Here is a 12,501-nt window from a genome sequence, read left to right on the forward strand (position 1 = left end):
TGGGGAAAATGATGTTACCATTTGCACTCAGTCATTTGGTCAAGAGTCAGCCCTCTCATTTTAAAACCAAAATATGCATCAAAAACTTCAACAGACTTCAGCAGCAATGGAAAGCAGCATGTTTGGAAATTGCACATCAGGAGGCCTACTGCTGAGTTTAGAATGATTACCAGATTCCATCATACTACCTTTTAGTGAAATCTAACAGTTTCTTGTTAGAGTCTTAGAAACTATTCAAGACCAATCCATTTAGCAAATAAATAAATAAATAAATAAATAAATAAATAAATAAATAAATCCTCCCTCTCTGGGTGAATTTATTGATATCAGAGAACAGATTTATTTAAAAACCCAAGAATTCTTCTCTAAAAAAAAAAAAGCAAACAAAAAAGCTTTCCTCAAGATACTAAGGATCCTGAGGCCTCAGAGGCTCTTGGTCATGCCAGATTTGAGCATCTTCCTCTACTCTTTTCCTAAATGCCACAGAAAGGGGAAAAAAAAGTGAGGATATATCACTTTTTCTGCCTCTTTACTGTCTTTTAGATTGGTTGGAAACCTAGTTTTTGTTGGTTTTGTTTTAGATCTGGATTTCTTTCTTTCTAGTTGAGTAACAGGGTTGCTCATGCAAGTCACCCATTCTCTTGCCCTCATGAACTGGGGGCCCGCAGGAGTGGCAGCACCTAGGGCTGTGATAGACATGCAGAGCCTCGGCTGCCAGCCAGACCTGTTGTGAGAAGAGCTGCTGAGTATCCCTCAGCTCGCACTGTGCCAGGGGATGCTGGTGTTTAGGGTTGTTGGCAGGTTTTTAGTTTGAAGGGATGTCCTATATGAGGAAAGAATCCTAGACCCAGAGCACTCCAAGAAGCAGAGGGCTTACTCATGGGATATACATGCACCTGAACTGGAGTCTGAAAGCAAGATCTGGAGGCAGCTCCAGCGACAGGCTGCCCCCTGCCCCTAGCTCCTGTGTCTGCTCCACTCTCCTCCCTTCACAGACCACATTTCAGAGCTTCCTCATGGCTTCTGCTGCGGCACAACTTAGGCTTTGACGTGGTCCATCATGGCCCCTCCAACCCCTTTCTCCATCAGCATCTCCTTTCAGCTTCAGCTCATACTGATGCCTCATTTCCTCCATCTAAATTCTCAAGAGCTAGAATCTGATTGGTCCAATAAAATGTTTTGCTCCCAACTTTCCACAGGTCACTGGCTAGCCTAGAATTGGACTCTGGATCAGCTCGAGGGGCTGGGGGCTACAAATGATCTGCATGAAGGCTGACCTCAGCAGGGGAGGAGGCCAAGGACCAGCAGGCAGTTCGAGAGGCCTGAGAGGTGGGCCCCTGGCCACCCTTAAATTTATCACAGCTTGTAGGAACTACAGAATAAAAATCTGAATGCAACTTGGGAAAAAATTCTCAGCTGGGCGCGGTGGCTCACGCCTGTAATCCCAGCACTTTGGGAGGCCGAGGTGGGCGGATTACGAGGTCAGGAGATTGAGACCATCCTAGCCAACATGGTGAAACCCTGTCTCTACTAAAAATACAAAAATTAGCTGGGCGTGGTGGCACATGCCTGTAGTCCCAGCTACTCGGGAGGCTGAGGCAGGAGAATCACTTGAACCCCAGAGGCAGAGATTGCAGTGAGTCGAGATCACACCACTGCACTCCAGCCTGGCGACAGAGCAAGATTCCGTCAAAAACAAAACAAAACAAAACAAAAAAAACAAATATACACACACACACAACAAAACAAAACTCTTACCGGCTCCCCAATGCAAATGTCAGTTTAAGTCAGGAAATAAAAAAAGTTTCTAAATTTATTTACTGCTAGACCTATTCTAGGGAGAGAAAGAAGGAAAGGTGAGTATGGGGAACTAAACATTGATTTTAAAGATATTTTGTGGGCCAGTTAATTTTAGGGACTTATAGTAAGACAAAAAACAACATACCTAGGAGGTTGGTGAGAGGAAGTCTAACAAATTGAAATTTTCTGATGTATTATGTAGAAGACAGGTACCCCCTTACCTCTCTTCAAAGAGCCTAATAACATAGCTGCATTTATGAAGCCTGGAAGAAGTTAGAGAAAGTTTGAGAGTTTTAAAATTATTACTGAAAGATTTGAATCTTTATCAGGAATCTTAGTTTTTCTAGAAAAATGATAAATCTCAGGGCAGATATGTCGGCCATCTGGGGATCCAGAACTAAGCCTCCTGATGCTGCAACAAGACAGCGCTACAGAAGCCCTGCAGGCTAGTTTAACAGGCGGTGCCGAGAGCTCATCGCAGTCACAAATAGAGGTGATCCGGTTTGTGCAATGTCTTTCTGCTGGTCGCGTCCCTCCTTTCCTTTGTTTCTCCCTCCTGACCAGTGAGACTCATTCCCCTGCCTCCACTCTGTCCCCTCTGGCCTAATCCACACACAGTTGCCACTTGGCCTTCCTGGAGCACAGCTCCAACCACAGACCTGATCTGCTCAGACACCTGCAGAAGTTGTGAAGGAAGCGCAGCCTCCCCAGCCTGGCACCTGCCTTAACACTCTGCACAGTGGCCACACCTCCCACGACACTCTTATCTGCACCATACACTCTTGTCATCCTGCAATGTCTCCTTCCTCAGGAGTGTTGGCCCAGTCCCCCGCCCTTGCTCACTGCCCCTGCTCACTGCCCCCAGCTTTCCTATCCCTGCCTAGAACCTCCTCTGGGCTCTGTCTTTCAAAATGCCCTCCACTTTCCAAGTGCCTTCTTTTTTTTTTTTTTTTGAGGCGGCGTTTCACTCTTGTCTCCCAGTCTGGAGTGCAGTGGCACGATCTCCACTCCCTACAACCTCCACCTCCCGGGTTCAAGCGATTCTCCTGCCTTAGCCTCCCAAGTAGCTGGGATTACAGGTGCCTGCCACCATGCTAATTTTTGTATTTTTAGTAGAGATGGGGTTTCACCATGTTGGCCAGGCTGGTCTCGAATTCCTGACCTGCCTCAGCCTCCCAAAGTGCTGGGATTACAGGCATGAGCCACCGTGCCCAGCCTCAAGTGCATTTCTGATACTGCTTTTGAGATCCCCCTCCTCCTTCTCCCTGGTTTGTTGATGTCTCATCTTCCTCATAGCAGCTGTGATCTCACATGCCCCTTTCCCTTTTGTTTTTCAGTTTTCACCTTGAAGATGCCATCTCTCCCCCATTAGGTCAGAAGTATATCAAGAATGGGAACTTGAAATCCTCACACCGAATGTGACATGGTAGAAAAACAGAGTGGTAAAGTAATGCGAGTAGGATCTGGACTCCCAATTTCCTATCAGAATTCACATTCCTGGTGGATTTATTTGCTGTGGTTTGTGGGATGTTGAACAAGTCACTTGCCTCTCCCAGTCTCAGCTTCTGTATCTGTAAAATAAGACAAGAATTATAGTGACCCCACAGGCTTGCTGCGAGGATCACCTGAGCCATACGTTCCAAAGTGCTCCGTGAACTCATCAGCACCTCACAGAACATCACTTGCTGCTCTAGTGATGCCGGTAGGTGCTCAGTAAATGCAAGCCCCCATGCAGCTCCTGGATGGGGATGCCTGGAGGCTCCAGGGTTAGCCTACAGCATTAACCTGCTTGTCCATCAGGACTTTTATAAGAGCGCTAACAGGCAGGAAAATTGCTGGATTTGAGTTTCACCTCCTCCCCTTAACCAGGTCACCTTCTGGAGGAGGTGCTAATGAGCAGCAAAATGACCAAAATGTGGGCAGTAAGGGAGGCAGAGAAGGAAACAGCCGAGGAGCTTGGACAGCCCTCTGCTAGCTACTCAGCTCTTGAAAGCTAGGCCTAACAGGCATCCCAGAGCCCACCACAAGGCCCCTCTTGGCACCAAGGGGAGAATAACCATGCAAGGCCAGAGATGTGGTTTTGGTTCCAGTGAAGCTGTGGGAAAAAACCCAAATCAGGCCCCTCTCTCTCTGACCATATAAACTTGCAGTCTTCAGCCTCCACAATGGGCACAGTGGTGCTTTAATAATTGCTCTTCCTCTTAAGCAGGTTCCATTTTAACTGACCACCTTCTTGACAAATATTGAGCCACAGAATGTTCTTGGCGAGTGGCAACCTAAGAGTGCCATCAGCAGTGGAGGGTCTCAAGTCTTCCATTCCAGACCCATGGCCAGAGCAGGCAGGTCCAGGAGGGGCAGGCATGGGACTGGCCGCTTCCCAGACATCCATGAATAGATGTGGCCTCCTGTGAGTCTTCCCTTACCATCTGCAGTGTCAGCTTCAGGGCTCCAGGGAGAACCTGAGGCCTTGAAGGAGCAGGCTGGTGAGCCCCAGCATTCACTAACCACAACATTTGCCAACAAACTTCACCCCTCAGTGGCTCTCAAGTCTGGCTGCACATGAGAACCACCCGGGGCAGCAATGCTGCTGCCACCTTGGAAGGTTGCTGTGTACTGAATCGAGGTAATGCGTATTCAATACTTGGCACTCAGTAAATACAGCAGGTCCTCAAATAATGTTGTTTTTCTTTTTTTTTTTTTTTTTTTTTTTTTGAGATGGAGTATCGCTCTTGTCACTCAGGCCAGATTGCAATAGCATGATCTCAGCTCACTGCAACCTCCACCTCCCAGGTTCAAGTGATTCTCCTGCCTCAGCCTCCCAAGTGTCTGGGACTACAGGCACGCACCACCACGCCCAGCTAATTTTTGTATTTTTAGTAGAGACAGGGTTTCACCAGGTTGGCCAGGCTGGTCTCGAACTCCTGACTTCAGATGATCCACGCGCCTTGGCTTCCCAAGTGCTGGGATTACAGGCATGAGCCACCGTGCCCGGCCAAATAACACTTAGTTCAACGTTATTTTCTTACAACGTTGATGAGAAAAGAAAAATCAATTCCAGCTGGGGCCACTGTCTATGTGGAGTTGGCACATACTCCTCACATCTGCTTGGGTTTTCTCTAAGTACTCCGGTTTTCTCCCACATCCCAAAGGTGTGCACATGGCATGTCTACCTGGTCCCAGTGTGAGTGTGGGTGTGTGTGAGTGCGCCCTGAGATCTGATGGTGTCCGGGCTGGGGCAGGTTCCGTCCTGCACCCTGAGCTGGCTCCAGCCACCTGCCACCCTGAACTGGAATAAGCAGGAAAATAATTATCTTGTTTCTATGAATTTGTCTTAAGTGTATGTATTGCTCATATTTATTTCAGTGTTTAACATTAGGAGCATTCTGGCCTTTATTTAGAAGTTTGGTGACGTTTTTGTGATTAGAAATATTCCAGGAACTTAGCTCCTGTTTATAGCAATTAGCTTATGGGAAAACGGATTTTGTTTTATGGCGTTTCACCTAAACTTGCAGTTTCCAAGAACCTATTGGCAATGTTAAATGAGGACTTACTTCATTCCTTTTTTCTGCATTTGTGCCTCTATATCTTACAAATAGCAGTATATAAAATTAATATAGTCTAATAAAAACCAGACACAATTTGAGGTGACACTCAAGGGTGCTGGTCTATAGTTTTTCACCCTGCTGTGATTCTACTGTTATTAAATCAGAGATTCTCAGTTGAGAGGAAAGGAAGCATGCTCCCTTAAGGAGGAACAAAGAAAAGGAGTAGAAGAAGCGGGCACAGTATACTTTGCACACATCATGAACTGGGCTTGACGCTAACAGACTTAGATTGGATCCAGGCTCCATGTTTTACCTAAGATAGAAAGTGTGTGACACTCACACTGATAGCCCATGATCAAAACGTTTTTTGTTTGTGTGTTTTTTTGAGCTGGAGTCTCGCTCTGTCACCCAGGCTGGAGTGCAATGGCACGATCTTGGCTAACTGCAACCTCTGCCTCCTGGGTTCAAGCGATTCTCCTGCCTCAGTCTCCCGAGTAGCTGGGATTACAGGTGCCCACCACCATGCCTGGCTAATTTTTGTATTTTAGTAAATTTTGTATTTTTAGTAGGTTTTGCCATGTTGGCCAGGCTGGTCTCAAACTCCTGACCTCAAGTGATCTGCCCACCTCAGCCTCCCAAAATAACAGGATTACAGGTGTGAGCCACCACTCCCAGCCCAAAATGTTTTTTAATACCAAAATAATTTTTCTTGTAAAAGTACTATTAAGTCAGGATATTGATAATTCAAATGTTTAAAGAAGTATATTGAGATTTTAATATTTGCCAAAAGGGCATGGGCTATTTCTCATGACAACAAGTAGGAAAAGTTTTGCAGTGGCTTTTAGGTGGGGAAAAAATGTGTACCTAGAGAGATCTGCAAAACTCTCAAGCTTGAATTTGTTGTCTTCTCACAGGAGCCCTTGACTTTGAGGCATGTTTCTTGATCCTTTAATTTTGTGCTTAGAACACATCCTTGGATGGGGGTCAAAGTTTCATAGAAAGAATTTCATTTACTTAAAAGGTGTAGTTGCTCACTGGAAACCCTGGTGCCTTTGGGGTTCTGATAGGTGAGAATGAGTTCCGGCTTTGAAACAGAGCTTTTTTCTTCTTGGGATGAAAAGCCAGAGCAAGACACTCATGGGAATCACTGGAGGGCTTAGTAAAACAGAGTGCTGGGTTCTGCCCCTAGAATTTCCAATTCAGTGCATCTGAGTTGAGAGTCTGAAAATGGACATGTCTAACTAATTCTCACGGGGCACTCATACTACAGGCCTGGTGGCCACATGTTGAGAACCACTGCTCTAACCTGAAAAGGGAAGGAAATACAGAGCCTGGGCAAGCTCAGTTGGGAGCAGTTGCAGAGTTCTGTACTCCAGGGATGGGGCAAGCCCAACATGCAGTCAGCTGGTGAGGTCTGTGGGCAGTCCCTGGGTATGGTTCCTACCTGTCCCTGTCTCTGGGCCTTCCTGGGCATTAGGCCATCTAACCAACCTATAAATGGTGAAGGAGCCAGAATTTGAACCTAGGAAATTAAGAACTATGAAGGGTCTGAGGTTTTACTCTACTTGTAATCTAACAAATTAGCCCGCTACAGTTTCATGGATTGGCCATAGACACAAAACTCCTGGATCAGAGACAAAGAGCAATTTATTGCTCATAGCAATAGCAGTAGGTAGAATATCAGCATTTTCTTGTGCTGGTTTCATGAGCCTCATTGCCACAGGGCAATACAAAGAGGGCCAGTTGATTCCTTTACATGTGGTAGATTGAGTTATAGGAGAGGAACACTAAGATGAGGGAAACTGAGTCTTTTATAACGGACAGAGAGTATGCCTAATCTCTTCTCTGGTAAGAGACACTGTATCTTTGAAGGCTGACCACTCTACAAAATTTTTCAAAAGTGATATACTTTGGATATCCCCTCCAAATCTCATGTTGAGATGTAGTCCCCAGTGTTGGAGGTGGGGCCTGGTGGGAGGTGTTTGAGTCATGGATCCCTCATGGCTTGGTGCTGTCCTCAAGGTAGTGACTGAGTTCTTGTGATGTCTGGTTGTTTAAAAGTGTGTGGCATCTCTCCCCCACTCTCTCTCTTGCTCCCACAGTGGGAGTAGGCCTTGTGATGCTCCTATTCTTGTTTTGCCTTCTGCCATGAGTAAAAGCTCCCTGAGGCCTCCCCAGAAATGCTGGTCCCATGCTTTCTGTATAGCCTGCAGAACCTGAGCCACTTAAACTTCCTTTCTTTATAAATTACCCAGCCTCAGATATTTCTTTATAGCAATGTGAAAGAATGGTCTAACACAAAAAGATAGTTTAGAACAATGTTATTTGGTATCTGTGCTTTGCTAGATGTGTAGAAACATGAAAGACCCATGGATAATTGCCTCCCAACAAGTCTATGCTCTTAATACCTTACACTGGAGTTAGTAACTACAGCCCACCAGCCTGCAGCCTGTTTTCCTACAGCCAATGAGCTAACAATGTTTTTTACATTAATGGACTATCACACACACACACACACACACACACACACACACACACACACACACACGGAGAATATACAACAAGAATCTTACGTGGCCTGCAAAGCCTAAAATATTTACTACTGGCCCTTTAAGGAAAAAAAAAATTTGCCAACCCTTGCCCCATGCAGTACTGCTTCTGTAGCCCTGGCTAGACTTATGCCAAGAGTCTAAATGAACCTGACTTATTCTAGCAGTTTCTGTAACCATTAGATATTCTGGGACAGGTTTATAGCAGATTGAATTTCTTAGGTGGCAGACTCTGAAATGGAGTTTAATGTGCAGATATTTATTAAGGAGCACCTTTGGTATTGACACCTGTGTAACATAAGGCAAGGAAGTTGGACTGGATAGAGAAGCTGGGCTGTGATTCAGGCCCAGCAACAGACTCAGCCAGTCACACAAGGAACTCTGAACCTGGAATAGCCTCTCAGACTGTTCCCAAGTTGGGCTGAGATGCCCAGGCCTTTATACTCATGCACCAGTCACTCACTGGATGTAGGCCACCTGTGAAGACCAGGCCAGGTGGCTCTTGGGAGCTGAGGCAATCCCTAAAGGGTCTGACAACTGAAAGCTGTCTGCCCACGCCTCCCAGTAGCTGGGACAACTGGTCTTTCATTGAAGGGAAAATCTCAGAGGAGCATCTCAGTGTTCATCACATGGTGCAAACATTTTAGGGCCATGATAGTGGCCTCTATGAGATCATCATCCTTCTATAATGATTTTTCTAATCTCTCTTTTTTTTTTTGAGACAGGGTCTCACTCTGTCGCCCAGGCTGGAGTGCAGTGGCACAATCTCGGCTCACTGCAACCTCTGTCTCCTGGGCTCAAGTGATCCTCCCACCTCAGCTGCACATATAGCTGGGACTACAGGCCTGCAACACCACACCCAGCTAATTTTTTTTTTAGAGACAGAGCTTTGCCATGTTGGCCAGGCTGGTCTCGAACTCCTGGGCTGAAGTGATCCATCTGCCTCAGCCTCTCAAAGTGCTGGGATTACAGGCACAAGCCAATGTGCCTTGCCTTTGTAACCTTTTTGATCCCCTGAAGTACTATACTTAGCATAAGGTCCTGCATTTTAAGGTCTAATAAGTATATATTCAATGAGGAGGTGAATGAGTTTTATGGACTAAATGTTTGTGTCCCTCTCAGATTCGTACGTTAACTAATTTCTAATGTGATGGTATTAGGAGGTGGGGGTCTTTGAAGGGTAATTAGGTCATGAAGGCGGAAGCCTCATGAATAGGATTGGTGTCCTTATAAAAGGGACCCCAGAGAGCTCTCTCACACTCTTTTATCCATGTGAAGATACAATGAAAAGATGACAATCTGCAACCCAGAAGAAGGCCCTCACCAGAACCCTACCACTCTGTCTCAGACTTCCAGTCTCCAGAACCATGAGAAATAAATTCCTGTTGTTTCAAAGCCACCCAGTCTGTGGCACTTAGTTATAGCAGCCAAAACCAAGACAAAGAGTGGGGGGTGAGTGGGTGGATGGATGAGTTACAAAAGGAACCCAACACTGAAGTCTTGGATACTGCTGCAATGACCTTTTCCCAGGTCCCACCTCTGTTCATTAGGAGCCCTGGACAGGGAAGCTGTGTTATAGAATGCCATACTACCCACTATCCTTCCAAAGACTGTTCTTAAAATCAACTCAAACAAAAAAATAACTGTGATAGACTTGACCTTTGAAAAAGAAACATTAGATCCTCTTTCTGGTAGCTGGGAAATTCAGCACTAGCAACAAAATTGTGTGAATCACTGACAGAAAAGGGGCCAGTAGCTGTAGCTCTCACCAATACAAATGAGAGGCAGGCAAAAGGCAGATTAAAATATGATCTTGTTGATGCTTTGGCTTTGCTTCCCAGACTTTTGGTGTGTGGAATTGTAGACTGCATTTTTCTTCTATAGAGCCCCAAAGCATTAGAATTAGGGTATCTGGGCCACGACAGGCTTTCATCCATTGGCAAGAATTAGACCCCAGGGAGGAAGAGGCAGGGTAGTCTGCACTCAGGGAGACTTCAAGAGCACTCTTGTCTTGGGTCCCAATTGGCCAGGCAATATCATGGTTGAGTTTCTGAGCAGTCAAGTGGGATATAAGTAGATGAACCACAGCAGAAAGAATCCTTGAACAGTCCCAGGCAGAAGTAATTTTCTACAGTTTTGGTTGGCAATTCTTTTGAGATTCAGAGGAACAAAAGACAACCAATTCAACAGTAATAAGAAACAGAAAGTGGCAAATTATTCAGTAATAAGGGTTAAAAAATAGCTATAGAAGCCCTTTAAAAATGAATTCCATAATAGAGATCAGATTTCTGCTTTCAGTAGTGGCAGAATAGGATATCTGGATCAACCTACCTGTCTGTTGAAGACCATTAGAAAAGCTGAACAAAGTAGTTTGGAAAAATCTGCTTGAAGTCATTAGAGAGCAAATAAGGCAGAAAAGAGTTACCAGGTTAAGATTTGGGGGAAGGCAGAAATGCAGAGCAATGGAAACCCAGTGGCATTTAGGACTACCTCTGCCAATCCCAGAAGAGATGGTTGAGAGGTTAAAAACATAAACAGGGCTTTGATTGCTTTGCAGAACACAGGGGAACAGAAACTGGATTCTATAATTTGAGGTGATACTCACAATTATCTATACTCTGGAAGAAAAGATGAACCAGAAGTAAACCAACTTTCAAAGGGACTGAAACTCAGCTTCAAATCCTCTCATTACTGAATTTGGATTAATGGGATCCCAGGTTGCTAATGCCCCAGCTATCATCCAGATGCACAGATAAATCCTTTCTGAAGACATGGTAACATTCTTCTAACTTTTAATTTTTTCTACTATTTTTCATAACCAATTTCAGGCATTTATACAAAAATAACCGGGCACATGAGAAAAAAGAAAAGTACAAATGAAAATCAAGAGAAAGAACAGGTCCACGGGGGATCCAGACAAGAAAAGTATTAACATAGACTTTAAAATAACCATGCCTGACATGTTTAAAGATAACATTGTGGATGTGTGTAGGGGTTTGGAAACTTACCGATTGAACCATGGATACACTGCCAAGGCGCAGACGACGGCTGGAAGGCCTAGGGCCTGAATCCCCCGAGAGCCGCACCTCAGTTTCGCAGGGGAGACGGGCCCTTGTGGAGTTCGAGTCGGACCCAGAAGAAACCAGGGAGCCCGGGTCTCCTCCGAGTGTGCAATAAGCTGGCCTGGGGCCCCCAAAAGGACACTGGAGAGAAGCCCAGGATCACCCAGTCTTTGCAGCAGGGTGCAGGCTTGGAGTCCCCCCAAGGGCGGCCAGAATCAGGCCCAGGGTCCCCCCAGCGTCAGCAAGACCTACACCTGGAGTCGCCTCAAAGACAACTGGAGTCCAGTCCTGAATCCGCACGATGTCAGCCGAAGCCAAGTGAGGAGGCACCCAAGTGTTCTCAGGGCCAGGGAGTACCTGGCCTCGGAGTTGGCCCAAAGTAAGGAGGAGCTGACCCCAGGGGGCCCCCCAGCATCAGCTACTGCCGGGCCCAGGATCACCAGAGCCTTAACCCCAGTCAGCAAGCTCCGGGTCTGGAGCCCTCTCAGCCACTACTGCAGCCGGCACTGGAGGCACCTGGCTTCCCCCGGGGTCAGCACGAGCAGAGCAAACTACCTCCAGCTGGGGAGATGGTGACGGCTTCTGGGCAAACAAGCCAAAGGGTTCTTCATCCCAGGCCCCAGCGTCCAAGAAGCTGAAGGAGGAGCAGCTTCCTGTAATCCCGAAGGGGAAACCCAAATCGGGGCAAGTGTGGAAGGACAGCTCCAAGAAAAGATTCTCTCAGATGCTTCAGGACAAGCCCCTGCGTACATCGTGGCAGCGGAAGATGAAGCAGGAGAGGAAGCTGGCCAAGGACTTTGCCCGTCACCTGGAGGAGGAGTAGGAGAGGTGCCGCCAGGAGAAGAAACAGCGTCGGGCCGAGAACCTGAAATGCCGCCTGGAGAATGAGCGGAAGGTGGAGATCGTCCAAGTGATCCGAAACCCTGGCAAGCTCAAGCGGGCAAAGCAGCAGCAGCTGCGCTCCATTGAGAAGCGGGACACCCTGGCCCTGCTGCAGAAGCAGCCGCCCTAGCGGCCGGCAGCCAAGATCTGAGCTCAGAATGGCCCGAGGCCTTCCACGGCCAACAATCATGTCAGACCCAGCACCTCAGGCCGCTGCTCAGACAACTCTGCTAGAGCCGGCACTCCAACCCCATGGCTCCAGAACAGGGACCCCCGACTGGGGTTCCTCGGCCTTTGAAGACTTGCAGGCAGGTCTCGGTGGGACAGAAGCCCAGAAGGGGGGCTGGGACCTGGCAGAGATGGGGCGGGAAGAGATTCAGCCCCCATGCCTCCTTCCTCTCCTTCTCCAAGTGCCTTCAAACCAAGAACAGTACATTATTCTGGTTCCTCAGTGAGTTGGTGACTGGTGGGTGACCCCTCTAGCGATGCATGTCCTGTCTCAGCGTCCTAGGTCCATCCCAGGCCTGGAGGCTGGCATTTGGGAATCCAACTTCCCCCACACCTTCCCAAAAGCTGCTCTGGGCACCTCGGCGCCCCACTAGCTCTGTCCCCAGCAAAGTGAATCCAGCTCCTCCCTACTTTTCAACACTGAAAGATTAAAAT

The 12,501-nt window shown here is 47.0% G+C and overlaps 1 pseudogene; it reads left to right on the top strand.

Annotated features, from left to right (window-relative positions):
- Positions 1-10,912: 10,912 nt before the first annotated feature.
- On the top strand, positions 10,913-12,107 carry LOC129490583 (coiled-coil domain-containing protein 86-like; annotated as a pseudogene).
- Positions 12,108-12,501: the final 394 nt, after the last annotated feature.

The sequence above is a fragment of the Symphalangus syndactylus genome, chromosome 9, assembly GCF_028878055.3.
Source record: "Symphalangus syndactylus isolate Jambi chromosome 9, NHGRI_mSymSyn1-v2.1_pri, whole genome shotgun sequence".
Classification (NCBI taxonomy): Eukaryota; Metazoa; Chordata; class Mammalia; order Primates; family Hylobatidae; genus Symphalangus; species Symphalangus syndactylus.